Genomic DNA, 24,120 nt, shown 5'->3' with positions numbered 1-24,120 from the left:
TTTGTACTTGTAATTTTATCTTTATTTATCCATATTTTTAAAAAAATGTGTTTTTCCAGAGGAAAGTTTTATGATATAGTATCAAATCTTGTTCTGATCAAATAAAAATGTGTTTAGTATTTGTTCATATTTGGGGTATAATTCAATTTTTCCAGGAAATAATCTCTTAGATGAAGAAACAAAAGAAACAAAAAATACTGCCTTGTTAACATTATCGTGATACATTGTGATATATCTTATCATGGTCCTAGTATTGTGATTTGTATCGTATCTCTAGATTCTTGCCAATACACACCCCTACTCCTGAGCTTCATTTATTTAATTTCCATTGTGTGAAAACCAGAACATACGTCTGACTTTGAACAGAATAAACCACAGAATCACAGTGTGTTTCCTTTGTAGCTGATGATGCACACTGGTCCAGTTAAAGGATGCTGGGACCAGAACCAAAAAGGATGCTGGGACCAGAATCCTCCAAAGGGGGTGTATGGTATGGTGGTCCGGCTGTTCAGACTCACACCACCCAGTAACCCCAGTCTGGAGGTCAGCGAGCAGGATCTGGCTCAGTGTGGTTGGACTGAAGAACAGGTGGTTCAGCTCCATCCTGTGGAGGAGGGATTTCCTCCGACCACTGAGCATTTGGTGGATTGTAGAAATTAGGGATGTCCCGATCCGATCTACATATAGGTATCGGCTGCCGATCTGGCATTTTTTAGAAGATCGGATTGGATCGGATTCAGTCATGAGATCGGGCCAATCCGGGCCTGGTTCGGAAAGGGGGGCGGCAAACGTCCTGCCCCCTCAAATTAAAGTTTCCAGAGGTAGGGAAAAGCTGCACAACAGCAGGAGGCTTAGAGGAACGAGGAAAGCGTCTATAAGTTTCACTTTCACTCTGCTACTCATTCTGAGGTCCAGTTGTGATGCATGAGTCTGGTTTGTTTCAACTCATGGGGCTTTTGTGGAATTATTTGACCCGACCCGACCCGCCCCACAAATAAACTGACATTCTGTTGACCCACTCCAACCCGACCTATGAGTAACCTGCTTCACGTCACTAACACATGGCACCCAACGCACCCCCATATAAATAATACCTGGACAGACCTGTCCATAGACACACTACAGCAGTGGAAAACATAAGGCTCTAATTTGTCCCACAGAACGAATTTTGTAAGTGCAAAAATTATACTAAAGTTATTAAGAGTCAAAGGTGTCATCGTTGTTTTAGTTCAGATTCCACATTCAGCCCAATTGTGATCTCAAGTAAAATGATAGTATAATACCCTATAAATAATGACTCCAAATTTAAATCAAAATTTCATTGTAGAAAGTCCATATCGGATCGGTATTGGATTGGTATCGGCAAAACTAATCAAAAAAAAAAAAACAAAAATTGGGTCGGAAGTAAAAAAAATAGGACCAATGGCCCTGTAGCTTACCGGCCAAATTAAAAGCTTTGGGAAATGTATCCAGATGCCATTTATTATCACCCAGTTATGTGTACTTATTATATTACAGAAATAGCCCATGTTTTGGTCATATTCCAATCAGATCGGTAAAAAATTCAAATTCCAACTTGATATCATTGATACTTACTGATTTATTGGCTCAATCCACTTCCTATCTCTTATAACAGGGAAATTTGTCAAAGTCACACCAAATCCAGAATCAGATCCAGATCAAAATAATTTCAATACCTTGTGTTGACATCATCATAAAGAAGCTGTATACCAAGTTTGAAGTCAATCAGAACTGGAGTTTCGGAGAAGAAGACGATCGAAATGTTTTCCCTATAAGAGCCCATGTTAAATTTTCCATAAGTTCCCGGATCCAGAAGAAGATCCTGATCAGCATGTGGCCATTATGTTTTGGTCATCTCCCCATCAGGGATGTACAGTAGAAATTTACACTGGATATCATTTATATTTACAGAGTTATTGCATCGATCCACTTCCTATCTCTTATAATGGGAAATTTTCAAAGTCGCACCAAATCCAGAATCAGATCCAGATCCAAATAATTTCACTAACTTTTGTTGACATCATCATAAAGAAGCTGTATACCAAGTTTGAAGTCAATCGGAACTGGAGTTTCGGAGAAGAAGACGATCGAAATGTTTTCCCTATAAGAGCCCATGTTAAATTTTCCATAAGTTCCCGGATCCAGAAGAAGATCCTGATCAGCATGTGGCCATTATGTTTTGGTCATCTCCCCATCAGGGATGTACAGTAGAAATTTACACTGGATATCATTTATATTTACAGAGTTATTGCATCGATCCACTTCCTATCTCTTATAATGGGAAATTTTTCAAAGTCGCACCAAATCCAGAATCAGATCCAGATCCAAATAATTTCACTAACTTTTGTTGACATCATCATAAAGAAGCTGTATACCAAGTTTGAAGTCAATCGGAATCGTAGTTTCGGAGAAGAAGACAATTGAAATTTTTGTAACAGACGACAGACGACGACGACGGACGACTCATGACGACAATAGCTTATGGCCTGTCGGCTGATAAGCTAACAAATCCAGATCAGGATATCACTACTACAGACAGACTGTTCAACACTATCATAATGACAAACAGAGTATTATTCCAACAATATAAACCAAATAAAGCCAGAAGTCAAGAAGATTTCCATTATGGTACTGATACTTACAGCAGTATTAAATTTGATTCTCATTATTGTTTCATCACCTCGCTCTGGTCCATGTTACTGAGAACAACTCGTTCATCTTTTCAGCAGGTGCAGCTGAATCGGGAACAGTCGCAGTAAATTTAGCCTCTGCCGTCCTGGGTTTCATTTCACTGAATAATGAGGTAATAATTAAAGCCGAGAACTGGCGTTTGGAATATCTGGGGAGAGCTCCTTCTAAAGCCGTCTAAACACCTATTAGGCATAAATGTTTTTAACGTTTAAGAGTTAGTTTGGGCTTTTTTCCAAGTGGGGAAAGTATCAAGTACTTGTGCTCAGGCTCCAGAGACAGAAACCAGTCACTTATTAGAATATGGAGCCCTCTTATTTTACACTGGTGTTTCCTTCGGTTTCCAAAAGGAGAAACACATAACGACGAAGTTCAGTGACGAGTTTTTAATGGTTTTAAGGCGACAGTGGAGTTCTACTGCACAGTCTAATAAAGGTAAACCAGGTTGGACATACACAGCACTGTTTTTGGTGGTAAACTGGATGATTCTGAGGATATTTTGGATGTTTTTAGTGATATATTTGATGTCTCTAGTGATTTTTTTTTGTATGGTTTTGATAACATTTTGATTGATTTTGGTGTTATCTTGGATGTTTTCAATGATATTTTGAATATTTTCTGATGATATTTTGGATGTTTTTGATGATTACTGGATGTTTTCAATTATGTTTTGGATGTTTTTTAATTATATGTTGAAAAATTTTGATGGTGCTTCAGAGAAGTTTGATCATATTTTGGACGGTTTTTGATTATATTTTTCATGTTCTTGATGATATTCTGGATGCGTTGATGATATTTTGGATGGTTTCATGATATTTCGGATGTTTTTAGTTATTTTTTTATAACATTTTGATTGATTTTGGATGTTTTCAATGATATTTTGAATGATATTTTCTGATGATACTTTGGATGTTTTTTAATTATATGTTGGATGATTTTGAAGGTGTTTCAGATGAGTTTGATCATATTTTGAATGTTTTTTGATATTTTGATTATATTTTTCATGTTTTGGATTGTGTTCTGGATGTTATGCTGATATTTTGGATGGTTTTGGTGATATTTTGGATGTTTTGAAGTCATTTTGTATATTCTTAGAAGATATTGTGGATGTTTTCATTAATACTGTGGGTGATTTTGGTGATATTCTGGATGTTTTCAATAATATTGTGGATGTTTGTGAATCTAGTCATACTGATCAGGGTGAAGTCCAACATGTAAAGTCATGTTTTTACATTTGTATGCACATTTAAGTTTGCATATTTGAATAATTCATGCATTTTATTTGATAACCAAACGGGTAGACTCGAAATTGAAACTTCCAGTATTTCCAACAATAATTTCAATCTCACTTCTTCACCTAATCGTGCAGCTCTTGTAAAAACATCAATCCCATGATGTTTGACCGTCTAGATCCCTGATCCACGTCAACACAGAATCACCTCTTCTGGTCTTATTTCCTGACAGAAATCAATGGACCTCGGAGAGCGGGTCATGCTCAGAGGACCAGGACCGACCACTAATCTGACCCCTCCTGAGTTCAGCTCCATCTGACACTCGTCAAACAACAAAGCGACGCATGTTTTCCCAGTCGTATGAGCCTCGGCTGATTATGAGGCTGTTAAAGACGACTGGAGCTGAGCAGTCAGCGGCGGTAAACAGCTCATTATCCTCCACAGCCCCACCCGACCGTATCAAACGCCTCTTAATGAGCACTCAGACAGGACCGGTGGAAATAAACACATTATTTCCAATGGTGCTGATTGAGCAATTAGCATCATAATTCGCTTTATCCTTATTGAGCTGAATCAATCACATTCCTTTACAGTCACTGTCACCTTCTGGATGTCTTTCACCAGACGCTAATGCCATGTTCACAACAAACACATCGAAAGACTCTAGCGGGGTGGTGGCATTGTGGTTAGCACATCCACCTTACAGCTAGAAGGTCCCGGTTGGATCAAGGCCTTTCTGTGTTGGGTTTGCCTGTGCTTCTGCTTCCACCTATAACAGAACTAAAAGTGGAAAAGGTACAAATTTCTCTCAAAATGATTGAAATGTACTCATTTTTTACACTTAACACTTTTACATCATGCATCAGTACTTCTTACAGTATTTTGTTAAGTCTGAAGAACCATCAGGGCTTCAGTTCTCTTTGGGAAATGACTGCATATTAATGTATTGTGCACTTTAGGTGATGTTGTACCATTTTTTTAGGTCTTAAAGCACAACAAAAATCCAAATTAACCCTTCCTGACCCTCCCATAAGTCTACACTGTTCTCCCCTCCTCATCTCTCAGCATCTTTTCATGTAGTGGATGGACTTAAACCTGTTCCTTCCACCTAATTTGGGTTAATTTTCTCCTGTTTACCAAGTTCGAGCGCTTATAACTGAAGAACCTCAAGAACAAAATTCATCAATGACACCTCATTTGAAAGCTAAATACCTCTAGTTTCAGTAAATGTCCTTTTTTTAGTATGTGGCTAAAATACAACCTCAACTACATACACTGGTCCCATTAAGCTGATTTGTTACTAATTATGTTTTGCCTCTCAGTCATACTGTAAAATAAAGTTAGCAACCCAATTGTGGACAATCTTTCTAACAAGGTATAAGATAAGATAAGGGTACGTTTACACGGCAACACTCTGCAAAGATTTCTCCTTTGCGTTATAAAATCATTCCGCGTTAAGACGAAGCCGCTATGATAACGATCTGCGTTAACATGAGTCCGCGAGGACGGCTGAATACGCTGTAGTGGCCATGCCAGACCAGTAGCTGGCGATGTAGAGCTGTAGTGAAACATTGGCGGTAAAACATGCGCCTGCGCACAAACGATTTCCGGTTTAGACAGCCTTTAAATGAGGAGAAGAAGAAGAAGAAGAAGAAGAGGCGGACAACACTATTTACAAACAACAATGGCGAGTGGTCGTACAAAGACGCAGGACTTCTTTGTCTGGACAGACGAGCTGAGCACAGTTAGCAGCACGTATGTTGTTCTGAAACCGGCCATTGTTGTTGTGGTTGTTCCTTCTTTTTCTGCAGCTTTATTGTGTCATAGAGGCTGGCAAACCAGCTTGGAGGCGCATTACCGCCACCAATTGGCCTGGAGTGGGTTAACTGGCGGTTCTTGGCTGCGCGCGCATGCGGTGACATCATATTTTACCCCGGAACGCTCCGACTCGCGTTAACACGGAGCTGGAATGCGGAGCGTATCGATAACGTTCCACCCTGGACCCTGGTATCAAAAGTTTCCGGATTCAGGCACTCTAGGCACCGTTTCCATGTTAACAGAAGGCTAATCCGCGATGAAATCTTCCCGGAGTCAACTGAATCCGACGCCGTGTAAACAGCCCCTAAGATAAGATAAGATAAGATAAGATAAGATAAGATAAGATATTCTTTTATTAGTCTACAAGGGTGAAATCACAAATTTACAGCAGCAGAGTGGAGCACAAACAACACACACGAGCAAAAAAGAGCATTCAGTCAGCACAACCAACACATGCACTATAGGAAATGTAGAAATGTTACCAACAAATCTAAAAACGCTCTAAATATTATTTACAGTTGTGCACATGCTGAACATTCCACAGGCTGGATAGGGGAGGTACTCATACGTACATATATCTGCACTCTAGTTCACCCCACCCCCTCCAGTCCGCGGATCCTTGCGCACCCGTTCTTCCTCCCCCCTCCCTCGGCCCCCACTCTTACATGGAAAACATCCCAATTTGTAATTTTTTGTTTGGTAATATTGAAGTTATTTATATTGTTTACATTTGTCATGGTAAAGGTGACATTTTATGCTTTGCACTCAAAATAAAATGGACACAATAACACAATAAACAATTGATTTTTTAAAAACAATTAGTCGTTTTGCTCCCATCGTTTTTTGAGCGAGTTTGGGAGAAATTCTGGTCTTACCTAACTATGATTGACAGTCAGCAGGATGACAGCTGAACTACTTCCCTCTTGCATCTTGTATTTGTTTATTTATTTATTCACCTCTTTATTTATCTATTTTATTTTATTTTATTTTATTTTTTTCTTCTTGAGAACTTCCACGCTTTGTAGCATTTTTTGATACTTTTCATGTATGTATTGAAGCCCTGTTTGTTAACATTGAGCAACATTGTATCACTGTATGAATGTTGTGTACCAAAACTCTAATAAAAACTTCAATTATTAAAAAAAAAAAAAAAAAAATTGTCGTTTTGACTAGTCAACTAAATGAAGAATTAGTCGAAAGATTAATCGTCCAAGTATGGGCCCAATGAAAGTATAATCGTTCTGGACCCTACAGAAATTGACTCTCTTCTCAATCTGTCGGACGGGGGGGGGGGGGGGGGGGGGGGGTGTTCATAAACAACGTCACTTATGATACTATGAAAACACAAAACAAAACTTGGCATGCGTTCACCTCCCGACTTCTACACCTCTCTTATACAGCAGATCTTACACTAAATTCTCACAACTTCTATATCCACTGGGACCCCTCCACTGCTCTATGGGCCCCCACAAATACTGGGCCCCAGGAATTTGTCATGTTTACCCCTCCCCCTTATTGGCACCCCCAGGTGGGAGCACTCGTATAGATTATACTGTACTTATGAGTATGGTTTATTACACAGTGAATATAGCAGGACTACATTAACAAAAGTGTTATTCTGGAAAGTAATATTTTTAATACAAAATGGCGACTGGATCACCAGCGACCCGGTGGGAATGAAGAGGTTAAAGTCAGAACTGGGCTAAAGCTGCTAAAGAAATCCACTCATAAATGACTGTAACTTCTCCGAGGCTTAGTTCTGGAGAAAGTTATTTAATTTGACTTATCTCAGGTGGTGAGCAAGATGGCTACGATTTCAAATGTAAGGAAAAAGCATTTATTCAATTGCACAGGCAATCTCTCTCACCCACTTGTATAATATATTAAATTAATTATATATCAAAATGTACAGTATGTTAATATCACCTTAATTTATATATTCTATCCATTATGCACCTGCATAATATGTCCATAATCTGTATATTATGTCTGTATCTTTCAAATGAATTCATTTATTATGTCTATTAGCATAACACATTTATTATAATGTTAATACTGTCAAATGAGTTTATTCTAATTTGGTATAGGCCTTTTTTTGTTCATTGTTCTGGTTTGAAGTCTAAGGAGAGGAGTATTTAAAACGTTACTATGTTAAGTTATCTGATGATGAGAATGGGGGTGGGATTAAATAAATTTTTCTTCTTCCCACTCCTTTTCCAGTGTAGATGAATGATTTTGGAATTTCAATTTGCATGTATTCTGTAAATGCTTGAGATAAACAAAAAATAAAATGAAAAATGAAATAAATGAAAAAAAATGTACGTTAATCTGTCGAGTACATTTATAATAGTATATTCATGTACATACTGTATATCTGCACCTCTGGTTCGAAGCCAAACTGCATTTCATTACCTTGAATTTCTACATGTGTAATGACAACTAGGCCCCGAGCCCCTAATAATGTTGAATCTAATCTAATCTAAGCAAATACAAAGATAAGCACAGCATTAATCCTTTTACTGAGCATCTGCACGGTTAGACCTTCGATCTGAAAGAAACCCATTTTAATTCATTTATGCCAACGCGCTGCCAAGGATCAGGTTTGTGACATTTGCCAAGTCTGCACTTCCACTGGATCCAGTGCAGTACAATACCCACTGTGTAGGTTCATGATTGCTTCTCAGTGAACATTAATATAAAGACCAGTAGACATGTGAGGGGCTAAGTCTACAAAGAGGACAGAATCCCATTTCGTTCTTGAGAGGCGTGTATCACATATAGGATCTTAAACTCACACAGTGGAGGTAATTGTCGGGGGACATTGAGTCTGGTGCGCGGTCGCCTGAGGTAATTCTCCAACAATGGGAGGCTCGAGTGTCCGCGTCGCTACCTCAGTGCTTTCAATTTATTTAAGTCGGCTGATGTCCATTAAGGAGGACGCCGAGTATTGGCTGAGTCTGGCTGAACCCCGGCTTCCCTGGAGATCGCCGAGGGTCGGGTCTGGTCTGCGACGCCGGCTGCCGCGGAGGTTTCTAATGAAATCTAGACGTGTCGCTGCTGATAAACTGTCGAGTGCACAAAGGGTAAAAACTCACTGTATGAATGGCATACAGTACAGGACAGTTACCATAGCAACATTGATACGGACAGAAAAATGAAGGTTAGTGGTGAAAAGTGTTGGGAGTAACGCTTTATAAAAGTAATACATTATAGTAAGAGATTACTTTTTGCTGTAATGCAGTAGTGTAAGGCATTACTAAACAATTTTCTGTAATATTTTACTCGGTACATGTTCAATAGCGCTTTCGTTACAACACACTTTTCACCTAGGGATGCACCGATGCCGATACCAGTATCGGGTATCGGTCCGATCCTGAGCGCATGTACTTCTACTCATGTTCATAAAAGAGCTCCGATACAAACACACCGATACCACTTTACGCCAGTGTGACATTCGCAGTTAAGTGCAGCAGGTACGTGGCAGAGGAGTAATGTCAGCAGTGTGGAGATTTTTCAAAATAAACGACGACCTCCTCTGTCATCACCATGTTTGTTACTATTGACTTTCTGCTTTGTCTCAAAAAACTTTACTCTTCGTCCTGATATTTGGCAAGTATGGTTTATTAACCCTTAGGGGTCTGAGCCTATTGTTTTTGAGTACTTTTTATTTTGCCTTTATATACTATATAAAGAAATGCTTACTATACCCATGTTTGGTATCTTTTATTTCAGCACTACTTTATCTATCTCATCTGCCTATTATTTTTCCCTTTAACCTACTATATCAACATAAAAGAACATAAGACACACAAAAAATATAAAATCTGATTTGAAAAATGTATATGATTAATTGCATAAATAACACAAAGATGCTTAATGAACCTTTTCAAAGACTTTAAAAGTGAATATTGCTTCCAAATATCAGGTATATAAAATTAAAACTGTAATAACAACAACTATAATCAAATATTTGACATAAAAGCATATCTTTACTGAAGTATTTTCTCCAGTTATGGTGGAGTTGGAGTTTGAGCGTTCAATGACCAGACCGGTTTCTTCTCAAACTGAGTGTTTATTCTAAAACATGCTGCAGCTACAGAACACTAACAGTTAACTGGCACTCAACACCTTGACAGTGTAAAGTTTTTTTTTTCTTTTGTCAACACAAGCTAAACGTACTTGTTGTTTCGACAGACTTCAAAATAACAGCACTTCCTGAAATTACTTAAGTGTTTTCTCTGAATTATCAGCTTTGTTATGACTCTCTTTTAATATTAAAAATGTTTTTTTAATCTATTCTTGTATTTTATTCTTTTATTTGGGTTTTATTTATTCTTCTGTACAGCACTGTTTTCTTTTTTGTACAGTTCTATGTCTTTTAATCTATTCTGTATTTTATTCTTTTATTTGGGTTTTATTTATTCTTCTGTACAGCACTTTGGTCCACTGCAGTTGTTTTAAAGTGCTTTACAAATAAAGTTGGATTGGACTAGATTGGATTAACAATCAATTGAAATATCTGTAAATAAATAAACAATGCATCCTTTTAATAGAAACTTAAGCCAACATGAATTGTCTAGTTTTCGCTGAAGTCAAATAAATTACTCACAGCAGTGGTATTTCAGTTGAACCACACCAGGTAAGGCTTGTAGCTTCTTAAATCAACAATATCGGAACGTTATCGGGTACTCACCGATATGCAAGGCCCCAGCATCGGTTTTGGCATCAGTACTGAAAAAGTCGTATCAGTACATCCCAAGACTGTAGCGCAGTGTTTTTCAACCTTGGGGTCGGGACCCCACATGGGGTCCCCTGGAATTCAAGTGGGGTCACCTGAAATTACTAGGAATCGATAAAAATAAAAACTTATACATAATAATAAAAATGTAAAATAATAAAACTTATACTAACTAATAAAAAATATATGGTGAGTTGACAGAGACAATCCCAGTCCATAACAGACAGACTGTGAGTCTGAAACTGAAGCACTGTGGTTCTGTTTATCTGTCAAATGTTCATTGTGGTCGGTTTCAGATGCTGCAGCTCTTTCATAATTCATAGTTTGAGTTCTTGTTTGTTCAGTATTAATTTACAGCCTTGTAAATCCCAGCTGGACTGACTGTATGGACTGTCCATAATAATATACATTATATAGACTAAATGTTGTATAAAATTAACATTTATTTGTAAGATAGTATAGCAAACTATTACATGATCAAAAACAAATTTATTTTAGCAAAAAAAAAATTATGTTATGAATGTCTGGGGTCACCAGAAATTTGTGATGTTAAAATGGGGTCACAAGCCAAAACAGGTTGGGGGACCACTGCTGTAGCGTTACTTACTGAGCTATCCGTACACATGCACTTTGGGGCACAAATGTATGCGTCCCAAGGCTCTCCTATCTCTTGTATGGGGGGGTATTTATAAAGAAAGTCTGTATATCATAGAGTCATGTAACGCATTACAATTCTGAGACAGTAATATTGGAAGGAAAGGAATTACTTTTAAATAACAGTAACAAGTAATCTGTAATGGATTACAGTTTGGAAGTAACTTGCACAACACTGGTTGTGAATGTAATGTGTGTCACTTAGCATCTGCACAGAAGCTGGTTCGACAGTCTGGAAAAACTGGGAAACTGGGAAACAGCAGCTGGGACTTTGGCTGCATCAATTAATATTCATGTTCTACATAATCCCAAGTGACTGACTTAACACACCTGAGCAAATCAATAATTTAGAGCAGGAGGCCTGGGAAGGGCAGAAAGAATCAAATCAAAGAGTCACCTTTGGCAGAGAGAGGGGAGTCTGATCTCCAAAAATGAGAATAAATAAAGAAATCTTTGAACGCAGCGCAGAACAATGAAATCTGTTTTATTTTTATGCAATTAATTCATCAGTGCCATAGAATTTAGCCCTGTAGAAGTTTAACTGTCCAAAACTCTGGATATTCACAGTTTTATCTTAAGATACAGGATCTAAATGTTTCTGAGCAGAAAATAATGTATAGAAACAGAAGAACTACAGTGAGGTTTGTTTCTGCTCTGGAGAGAAATGGATGTAAATACAGGAAATGAGCACAAAGGAAATACAAACAACTATGAAGGAGAGTGAAGAAAATACACTTAAAAGATCAAATTAGACGATAAAATTATTAAACTGTGATTCTATTAGATTTGACCACCAAGTTAGTAATGATTTTAACCCTTTTATAAGTGCCGTTATTAACAGACCACCTAGGTGCCTTCATGTTTTGTTTGCAATAAAAGTGTCAGAAAATCTATTTTTTCCCAATTCTTTTGCACATTTGTTTTCAGGAAGAACTTAACTTTCAATATCCATCCATTAATTATCATAGTTATAAATAATAAATACTTAAAACTGAGTATTTTAGTAAAAAAGAAAAAAACATACTTTAACTTTTAACATATTTATTATCAGAAACAACTGTAAATGTCCATAATGAAACTTTGTGAGATTACAGAAATAAACGTTCTACTATTCTACATCTGCTCAAACCTGCTTTTTGCTCTTGAACATTCAGTATCCATATTATGGCTTCATATTTTTTTATATTTCCAGGCGTTTTTTTTTTAGCCTGTGTGGAAGTCTCTAAAACAGTTCCTTTCTACTTGTAATAAAGTCCCACACTGCTGCTGTAAAGAGTTCTATCCTCCTGAGACCCAAGAAACTGAAAGTTTTAGCTTTTTTACATTAAACAATTGTATTGATTGGAAACTGCATGATGCAACAGTTTTTTCCGACACATTTTTTAAATTATTTATTTATTTTTCTTTTTTTAATGGAATGTCCTTTGCAATGGACAGTATTTTTAAGTAAATCTGTGAAAGTTTTGTCCCCTACAGAGGACAAAAATACATTGCTGGGTCTCAGGAGTAAGCGTAGGAAAGTTCAGGCTCTCAGCTTTCCAGTGCTGTTTGAATTTTGTAGATAGCACAAAACGTTTCAGGAGTTACAGTAAACTGAATGCTGTAAAGTGCAAATGCAGCGTCGGAGAGACTGTTAAAGGGTTAACAGACACAGAGTATCATCGTTTCCATAGTAATTAATTTTCACTCCTGTCTGTGTGTGCTGTGGAAGTGTTATTCACCGTCAGCGTCACCTTTTTACTCTACGACGTTGTCAGCTCGAAAATTACTTTTCATTGTGTGAGAATATAATTGTGTTGTGTGCGTTGTCCGCTCTGTTTTACACACATTGTGAGAAACTGAATGGCATCAAAGTAAAACACACACAGAGCGCCTGTCGGCAGCACAATAACAGAGGGGATGATTATCTGATGTCAAATTTGTCAGGAAAAGTTACGTTTTTACCAAGGATTATTGTTCATCAACAGAAATATTAATGCTGCGGAGAGCTTTTGGTGGAGCTGCTCAACTCAGTGCAGAACAAATGTGACCTAAAGTAAACAACAAACAACAGTAACAGTAGGTTTGAAAACTGAAGCTAACGAGAAAGTGTCAAAATTTGCAGAAACTTCAATGTCCACTAGGGGGTTGGGTCTTAAAGTCAGTCAACCGCTATAGGCCCTCATGTTGAAATATTCAACTTTACAGCAGAAATAAACATGTTTACACCCTGATTTTGGGGTCTATAGTTCATTTTCCTCTGTGACGACTGTACAGGAGGTGAATTTATATTAAAATTCACCTGTTTAGATTAATATTAACACAAAATAATTTAAATCTGCATAATTTATATCTGAGTGGGACATTTAGACTGGTTCATTCATCATTTCCTGAGATTCATTCCAATAACCAGAAAAATTTAGCTCCATTAGCTGATGTTAGCATTAAAATATATTGAATTCTGTGGTCTGTGCTAGCCGCTAATTAGCTCAGGTAGTCGTTATTAATGCGTTTGTACATTTATCAACACAACTGTATGTGTTAACATTTATGAAGGATCTGAAATGACCTGATGGGGTTTATTATGACACTGGTAGAGGAAGTGAGTGGGGTTTATTATGACACTGGTAGTGGATGAGGGCGGAGTTTATTATGACACTGGTAGTGGATGAGGGTGGAGTTTATTATGACACTGGTAGTGGATGAGGGCAGAGTTTATTATGACACTGGTAGTGGATGAGGGCAGAGTTTATTATGACACTGGTAGTGGATGAGGGCGGAGTTTATTATGACACTGGTAGAGGAAGTGGGCGGGGTTTATTATGACACTGGTAGTGGATGAGGGCGGCGTTTATTATGACACTGGTAGAGGAAGTGGGCGGGGTTTATAATGACACTGGTGGTGGATGAGGGCGGGGTTTATTATGACACTGGTAGTGGATGTGGGTGGGGTTTATTATGACACTGGTAGTGGATGAGGGCGGGGTTTATTATGACACTTTTAGTGGATGTGGGCAGGGTTTATTATGACACTATTAGTGAATGTGGGCAGAGTTCCTTATGGCATGGTAAGTGGATGTGGGCGGGCTTTAATATGACACTGTAAGTTGATGTGGGCGGAGTTTAATATGACACTGTAAGTTGATGTGGGCGGGGTTTAATATGATACTGTAAGTTGATGTGGGCGGGGTTTAATATGACACTGTAAGTGGATGTGGGTGAGGTTTATTATGACACTATTAGCGAATGTGGGCGGTGTTTATTATGGCAGTATTATGCTGATGTGGGCTGGGTTTTCAGTCAGTTCCTGTTTCATTCTTCATTCTTCTCCAACTCCACCCACTTGTTTCCATTAAACCAACATGACAGTAGAATGACATGGATCTTATGGCTTCAGTGTTGTCATCACAGAGGGTTTGACTTCTGTTTTTATACTGGTAATGGGTTGAATCCAAACTGAAACTCCCAGTTCATGTAGTCAGAGTGAACTGGGGTCAGTTTACCTCCAGACTGAAGTCATCCTGCCTTCACATACAATCGGAATTACGGTAAAAAGTAGTTATGAACTCAAAACATTGCAAATGAACACTCCCTCATGTTGTATTTTCCACTAAAGAACTGGGAAAAATTCTGATCCAAAAGCTGCTGAGATGAAAATAACCTTTGATACTTTCAACATGGGGTTTTTATTAACATACTGCTGCTGTTAGCTGATGATTGTGCACATTTACAGCATACAAAATTACAAAAAAAAAAACAATAAAAGTGCTGTATCAGATGCATTAACATGTCCCAAACTGTTTGACCCCAGTAGCAGGTCGTGATAAATTAAGTGTCAGCCATTTTTCATTTCACTACAATAACAAAAGCTCTTGAATACAACACACTAGTAATTTCAAATTCATAAGTGGAAAGGATCATCTTCCCGACAGCTCCTGAAGGCAGCATTAGCATCAGTTCCCTCACAGTGGGACTAACTGGTGAAACCCTAGTGCCACCCTGGTGTCATCCTCCAGAACTCTGATATTTCTACGTCTGAAATCACACAAAGAAGCCGTCAGCTGTTTTTCCACGTACGAAGTCGAGTCATTTAAATGTGAGGTTTTCACGGCGGCACTACATCAACATCACATGGAAAATGCAGAGCGAAGCTGAAACAGGCAAAACGAGCCGCTCTATCAAGTCCTCCATCAATCTGAGCCCAGAGAGCTTAAGTAATTCTACACAACCACAGAGCATCAAAGACGGCTCCACAAACGCCTTTCACCCACTGTTTGGTTTAGAATCAATCTGGTTACGCTTCCTTTGACACGGAGGCTCGTTTTACTAAATCACAGAGCAACGGTGCCATAAAGTGTGGAAATAACTAATATCAACCATGAGCATTTTACAAAAAACCCTTCAGTTATTTCCATTCAGACGTCAAGGATCAGACTGAGTTTTGTCTGTTTCTACCAGAACAGTCATGCTGCAGATTATTTATTATATTAGTAGAAAACAGAGTTAAATGTCATGCATGTGGTCAATAAATCTAATTCTGACCAAACACAAACATCATCTTCTGCCAAAACAGCACCTGATGTCACTGATGTAGAAGAACATGTGTAAAATCAGCACAGTTTAAGACTTCAAATACTTAAAGATCAGAAGTTTTGTTAAGAGCCTGTTTCCACCCTTTTCTCATCAGCCTCCTAACTCCACAATGGACACACCATTTGCAAAAACACTGGCTGTTTCTCAATATGCGATTTGTCCAAAAAAAAGAGAGGGGATGGGGTTTTTTGTTTTTGTTGGGGGGCGGGGGGGTGCAGTTATATACGTGGGGGTGCGGTCCATAACTAATGTAACTAATGCTAGCGTGAAACGAGAGTGAAACTTAACATACTTTCAACGTCCAACTCCTGGGTTCTATTCCTCTCTTTTACAGCGGATCTTGCACAAAATTTTTACAACTTCTAACCTGTATCCACTGGACCCCCTCCACTGCTCTGTGCCCCCCCCCACACACACACACACACACCACCACCACCACAAATGCTGAGCCCCATGAATCTGCCACATTTACCCCCCTCTTTACGGTGCCCCAGTGCATAGGGACATTTGTGAATTCTGAGACTGTCGACAGTTCAGTTCAGGTGAACGTTAGTGTCAGTAATGAAGGATATACTGTAGGTGGAAGGAAACTGTCACAACCTGCTCTTATTTACATTGGTTGGTTGACCCCATTGATCAAGAAGTAGGGATGTAACAACCACAGGGGGGGGTTGACCCCCACATCCCCATCCCCCCCAAACAAATCACACCCTGTGCATTTTTATCTGTTCTTCCATTCTTGTGATTTCATGAAACGTCAGTCAGGGTCCAAGTTCTGTTCCAACTGAAAGTTCGCACAAACCAAGAATGCCTTGAATACCCAGATGTTGTTCTTGTCAGCTAGCTTAAACCAAATGCACTGTTGTGTACAATGATAAATAGCAACTATACTGACATGTGTAACCATTTGCATATTATAAATAATCAAAATATGGGCCATTAGAAGTAAAGGCACATTTTCAATAATTCAAATAAATTCAACAAGCCAAATTCCTCAAAACCGTCCAAACAAAGATCCATATAAAATATATAAAATCTGAAATGAATCCAACCAAAAGTTCCATCAGAGAAGATGTCTGAAGACGACACTGGACACGGCGCCTTCACAATAACTCACTGTCTATCAGTTTGAGTTAAACAGGCCTTTGAATGCAGCACACCCACATGAGCTGTGACGTGTACTCACCCTCTTCTGGTCGTCCAGGCCGTGCAGGACAGGTTTCCTCCTCTGATGCTGCTGCTGTGGACTCGACTCTGCTCCTGCCTCCATTATCCCATAGGTGGTCAGGTTCTGTCGCCGCTGATTATATCCAAACTTTCCAACAGGCTTCGAGACGTGAGAAGGGAGATCCGAGCTCAGAGTATTCCAATCCCCTTCTGACTCTGTTCCCGTTTGTGGTGCATGAATCAACAAAAGTGTGTCTCAACTGTCCTTCATGAGTAAGACCACGCCCTCGACCTGGTCCACGCGCCTCGTCCTGCTCTTATCATGCCTCGGTGGGTTCTCTTGGTCCTGGGGGGCCGGCCTAAAGGGGGCATCAGGGCAGGGGACGGGACCCTGAGACTCCCAGTGTGGGCGTTACTCCACAAACCATCACTGTTTCCATGGTGACGGGACAATACAGCAGGATGTGGTCAGCACCTGTCGATTCTTCAGGATCATTGCGTTGATTCTCCGATGAGGACAAGAACACTGAGTATCTGCACCAAGAGGGTCCTCCTTCTACTTCCAAGGAAACATCCACCAGAGAAAAACCATCAAAGCTGGACTGGTTCAGATCCGGTCCAGTGTTTGGATCCTGACGACGTGAACAAGTGCCTGTGGAACGAAGGAAGACACTTTAAACATGACACCAAGAACAACAAACACTAACAAATGTGTCCTTACATGACACATAAGAGTGATTTAAGAAGTAGGTTTCATTTGTTCATTATCATCACTAACATTCACGTTGATAGAAGTTCATTCATCATTTCCCAAAGTTTCATCAGTGGTCAGTTTATGTTCATTTTGTTTGTGGAACAAGAAAAAGTCAATGTGTGATGAATATGGTCATGACAGAAATGTGAGAATGAGCATCAAACTAAGGTAAGATAAGATAAGATAAGATAAGATAAGATAAGATAAGATAAGATAAGATAAATTAAGATAAGATCAATTAAGGTAAGATAAGATAAGATCAATTAAAGTAAGAGAAGGTAAGGTGAGATAAGTTAAGATAAATAAAGATAAATTAAGATAAGATCAATTAAGTTCAGATCAAGGTTACTATCGTTAACGAAAACTAATAAAATGACAAAAACTAAAATTGAAAAAACATTTTCGTTAACTGAAATAAATGGAAACTGATTAAAAGAAAAAAACAATAATTAACTGAAACTGTATTGTGTACTTACAAAACTAAAAAAAAATAAAAAATTATGGATAAAATTCCCTTTGTTTTCGCCTTTATCAACGTCGGATTGATACGAAAGCAATTTATTTCGCTCTAGCAATTTTATCTAACGGCACCATACGACAATTGACAGTCTGTCACTTGTGGTTTCCAGTCATCTTCTGGTCGCCATTCTACCTGGAAACATGGAGACTAAAGTTGGTAGAAAGCAGCAGAGTCCTGTCTGGGATTTATTTGAATACGACAGAGAAGAAGAGAAAAGATATGACAAAACTAAAATTAATACTAAAACTAAACTAAAACTAAGCATTTAGAAAAAAACAGAAAACTAATAAAAACTAGCAAACCTGCTCTAAGAACCAATTAAAACTAACTGAATTAGAGGAAAAAAAAGTCAAAACTAAATAAAACTAAACTATAATGAAAAATCCAAAACTATTAGAACCTTGGTTCAGATAAGATAAATTAAGTATATAGCAAAGTAAATAGCGAAATAAGCTTCCATTGTATTCCTAAAGACCCCATCCTTCGAACCAAGTGGATTCACAAAATACGAAGGACAGGGTTTGTTGTTACTCCGCACACAAAGGTATCAGACATGTGGGCTATAGCAGGGGTGGGCAGTCCTGGTCCTCGAGGGCCGTTTTAGATGTGTCCCTCTTCCAACACACCTGGTTCACATGATAAGCCTATCATCAAACTCTGCAGAAGCCTGATAATGACCTTCAGGTGTGCTGGAAGAGGAAAACATCTAAAACATGCAGGATACTGGCCCTCCAGGACCAGGACTACCCACCCCTGGGCTATAGGATCAAATCCATAGAACTGCTTAAGGTAGACGAGTTTTAACAACAGTAACAACATTGATTCACCAGTAAAACCCATGGAGTTGGATCAATGACAGTGGACGGACACACTGGGTTTATGTTCAGTTAAGGACATATTTAACAGAAAAAAAGTCTCTTTTTCTTCAGTTTTCTTTGTTTTTGAAATAATAACAATCAACTTTAATCTGAGCTTTAACGAACATCTACATAAGTTAATTAAATATAGGAAAATACGTGATGTTCACAGATAAAATGCTAAATACAGAGGATAATGTCATAAAAAATGATGATAAATCACTTAAGAAAAGTTAAATATAGAGAAAAAAATTATTGTGGAATGGCCATAAAAGTAGCACTGGGTCTTTAGGGGTTAAATTCAGAATGGAATTATTGCCATTGTTTAAAAAGCAAGTTTAAAAGCAATGAAATGCTGTTTTATTAATTACAATAAAAGGCAAAAATATAATTATAATTCGGTTTAACTGACTTCACCTGCTTGTTGTTTTGTCCTCATTGTGGTTTTGTTGCCAGTCTAATTATTTTAGTGAAAACTGTTTGTTCCTATGATTTAATTTACTGTGTTCCTCCCTTTATAAAGTACATTTAACCTTATTTTAATCAAGTGTTGTGTTCACTTCATCAGACGCTCATTTCATCTGGAGACTTTCTCGTGTTTGTTTCTGTGTCTAAACTGCTTTAATGAGCTGCTAATTACTGCAGGTGCGCGGGTTCAACTCCCCAAACAACAAAAACCGCATCTTATTAAAACACACTAACCACTTGCGCACTTTTTACTTTCTTTTGACGCAAACTTAAGCGGTTTTATAGTCGTGAACGGATGAAAGCAGACTTCAGAGAGCAGACAGTCAGTAGTTCCAGTTGGAGCAGGAGGGTCCTCATCCACTGCAGCATCTCCTCCTGACGCACGGACGCATCTGCAACATGCGCCAAATTCCCCCAAATCACGCGCAGCGGACGAACTGCGCCATAAACACCCACCGGTTCGGTTCGGTATACGCATACGGACACGATACTCACCCCTGGTCCGGTCCGGTCCGATCCCTCCCGGAGGAGACGCTGGTCCCTGCCTCGTGCGCGTGCCGCGGTCCGCCTCTCCGGCCGCGAGCGGAGCAGCCAGCCGCGTGACGCGTTCAGGGGCTCCCGGAAAAAAAAAAAAAAAAAAAAAAAAAAAAAAAAACACCGCTCCTTTTTTGGGGAAAACAAAAACAACCAGAAGCAGATAAGAAATGGAAATACGTACTTTGACTCCAGGTCTACACTCACATTATGTGTGTTGGTTTAGGAAAGTTCTAATGGATGCTATGACTCTAACCCTTGCATGCATTAATTATAAGCACCTTAATCAAGATTTTTTTCCTGAGTGTTTTTATTCTCCTTTAGGCATGAAAAACAACAATGCAATTTAATTTTTTTAATGAACCTATTTTTCTTGGAGTTACAAAACTGTCCACTCAGCTGGACATCATGTGTTTAATTTTAGAAGCAAAGAAACATTTACTTACTGATATACTGTGTGAAAACTGTGAAATAAAAACATTTTTAATGCCGCTAAGCTGATGTTTTCTCATATTTCAACATACTCTAATACTAGTTACTACTCACTTCATAGGGATAACATGCAAAAAAATAACTTTTTCTTAAAAAAAAAAACAAAAAAAAAAAACTCTTAATTACAATCTAATAACAATTAGCTCTTTTTTACACTTAAGCATCTTACTGCAGATCAGGTGTATCAAGAACAGCAAAGTTACAGTAATGGTATGAATTGCAGTGTTTAGGATGATGCATAAGCGTCCACTGTGTTGGCTGATATGCAACTAAAACAACAAAATCCATGAATATACAAGACAATACTTTTGATCAGCTGTCCAGTGTAGTAACCACTACGCATGAAAGGGCTAAACTGGTAAAGTAACCTGAACCTTTCTGAACATGGCAATAAAGAGATGGCTACAGATACAATGTATATGACCAAAAAAGTAATAATTTATCAAGTAAATTGAGCAAATAAATCATTAAAATACACCACACCTATATGTGAAACCTTAGACCAGGGTGTAAAATCTAAATGGATCACTACAGAGCTGGGTTTGCTCCTCAACTTGTCAAATTGCAGTAAGTTTGGTCAATAAATAAGTAAATAAAGCCATATTGTGTATTTACCTGTGCAACTTTTAGGGTCCACGTACGTTAGAGTAAGTGGGCATAAAGATCTTTTACTGTTAGATTTAACTTTCTGTAAGTTTGTCTGAATTCCCTGGTATTTATTCCTTTGTGTCATTAACAATTTTCTGTATAAAAGAACATTTTTCTATTAGTTATAACACATTCACTCATGCGTAAGTCTTAGTGTCAGACTTCTATTCATATTTCTGTTCTACATTAAACAGATATCCATTTATTTATCTTTCAAACTGGGGTTGTGTGAGTTACGTAGTGCACCTGAATGCAGCACGTGGGGTCCCACTCGCTCTCTTACAGCCGTAACATTACGTCACTGGCTGCTTCAAGCTCTGCTGTTCTCTCCTAGCATCCTTGAAGGCGCCTGTCGGTTTCCATGACGACCACCTGTCGGATGGGCTCTGCCGCCCCCTACTGTTGAAACAGAGGGAAACACAGACACAGAGCCAGTGAAAAGGCAGCATGAGGAGTTCAAGGACTGGGCTGGAGGGGTTATTTCTGCTGGAGCTGGTCTCAGTGACAGTGGATCAGTTTCAGCTCAAACACAACATTAATGAGAGAAAAGAGACTGAAATTAAACTATATGAGAAGTTTAAGTTTAGAAGGAAGATTCTCAACAGAATCAGAATATTTTATTAATCCCAGGGGAAATTGTTGTATGTTACAGTTGGTCTGTGTAAGTATAATAAAAACTAGCAGGGAAGAAATTAGCAATACAATAAGATAATAACTTTAATTTTATATATATACACACACACACACACACACACACACATACATTCATTCATTCATTCATTTTCTGAACCCGCTTTATCCTCACTAGGGTCACAGGGGTCGTTTGGAGCCTATCCCAGCTACTTACAGGAGAAGGCGGGGTACACCCTGGACATTTTGCCAGTTCATCGCAGGGCTATATATATACAATAAGTGAATAATAACTCTAAAAACTATGTGGACATAAATATTGGGACACATGTCTACAGCTGTAAGATATTCTGTTCATGAGGATTTGAGATAAAAACATCAATATTTCCTTAAAAATTTAATGGAATATTTTCTTCCTAAGTGAGATGTGAAGAAAGTAGATGGTTAGTTGTGGTAGAAAATTATTATTTACAGTAAGAGCATGAAAAATATTTTAGAAATCTAGAACATTTAAAATCATAGTCATGAATAAAAAAAAAACAACAATGTTGAGAGGATTTCAGATTTTTGAAGCAAAGATAACAATTTTAAATAAACACTCTTTATGCTCTAACTGGAAAGAATAATTTTTTACCACAACTAATATGTACTTTCTGCACATCAGGAAATATTGATGTTTTTATCTCAAATCATCATGAACTGACATTTTACAGCTGTAGACATGATATGTCCCATTATTTTTGTCCATATAGTTTATAAACATCAATATTTCCTTAAAATCTAATGGTAGATTTTTCTTCCTAAGTGGGATGTGAAGAAAGTAGATGGTTAGTTGTGGTAGAAAATTTGCATTTATAGTCAGAGCAAAAAATATATTCTATAAATTTAGAGGAAGAAAATTTAAAATCATAGTCATTGATCAAAGTTGAGAGAAATTAAGGAAAAAACAGGCATTTAAAAGACACATTTTGGAAGCAAGATAATAATTTAAACCAAACTAAAAAAAAAAAAAAAAAAAAAAAAAAAAAAAATTATGACATTTATCCCAATATAAAACTATATTCTGATATTTGTCATTATTGTTTTGTATCCCAGACCTCTGTTGGAAAAGAAACACCTGAATTCATTGTGTCCACATTCTTTTGTCCATATAGTGTATACTACTTTTCAGAAACATCTATGTAGATTTCATCCAGACCACTTAAAACCACACAGTGCTCATGTTCCAAAGGCCTGGTGAGGAAGAAGAGGGTACTGGTTCTGGACTGGACTGATGTGGTCCACATTAGACCCAAAAGAGAATATGTGGAAACACAAAATGTGACAAAACTACTATATTCTGCTAGAAGAAGAATAAAGGGTGCATATCCCTAATTTTTTTCAATCAAAAAAGTGAGAGTTGGGGGTACTTGGCTAAAAAAGTATGTTTCAGGGGTATTCCACTGTAAAAAGTTTGAATCATTGTCTTAAGACAGGGGGGTCAAACTCATTTTAGTTCAGGGGCCACATTCAGCCCAGTATGATCTCAAATGGGCCAGACCAGTAAACTAACACCAGTGAAAAAGTCAAATGACATTATGATAATGTTTACATCGACAACTTTTCTTTAAAAATCTGAATAACATGAACAACCTGGAATGTCTTAAGAAAAACAAATGCAATTTTAGCAATATTCTGCACCAGTTTAACAGTTTATCATTTACACATGTTCATTACAACTTACAGTACAATTACAAATACACAAAATATTTAATAACAGGCAGAATATTGGTAAAATTGCATGTGCTTCTCTTAGGACATTTCAGATTATTCATATTTTTTGTAAGCTAGTTTGTTAATATAAACATTTTCATGTAATTATACTTTTTTTTTTTACACTAAAACAAAGATAAAATCTACAGTTTTCATTATTTACAGGGTGGGGAAGCAAAATTTATAATGAACATTTAGTTGTTTTTTCTCAGCAGGCACTACGTCAATTGTTTTGAAACCAAACATATATTGATGTCATAATCATACCTAACACTATTATCCATACCTTTTCAGAAACTTTTGCCCATATGAGTAATCAGGAAAGCAAACGTCAAAGAGTGTGTGATTTGCTGAATGCACTCGTCACACCAAAGGAGATTTCAAAAATAGTTGGAGTGTCCAGAAAGACTGTTTATAATGTAAAGAAGAGAATGACTATGAGCAAAACTATTACGAGAAAGTCTGGAAGATACTATTAAAGAAGAATGGGAGAAGTTGTCACCCGAATATTTGAGGAACACTTGCGCAAGTTTCAGGAAGTGTGTGAAGGCAGTTATTGAGAAAGAAGGAGGACA

The sequence above is a fragment of the Sphaeramia orbicularis genome, chromosome 3 (assembly GCF_902148855.1).
Source record: "Sphaeramia orbicularis chromosome 3, fSphaOr1.1, whole genome shotgun sequence".
NCBI classification, from domain to species: domain Eukaryota; kingdom Metazoa; phylum Chordata; class Actinopteri; order Kurtiformes; family Apogonidae; genus Sphaeramia; species Sphaeramia orbicularis.
The sequence above is the reverse complement of the archived record's forward strand: the minus strand, read 5'-3'. Positions refer to the sequence as shown.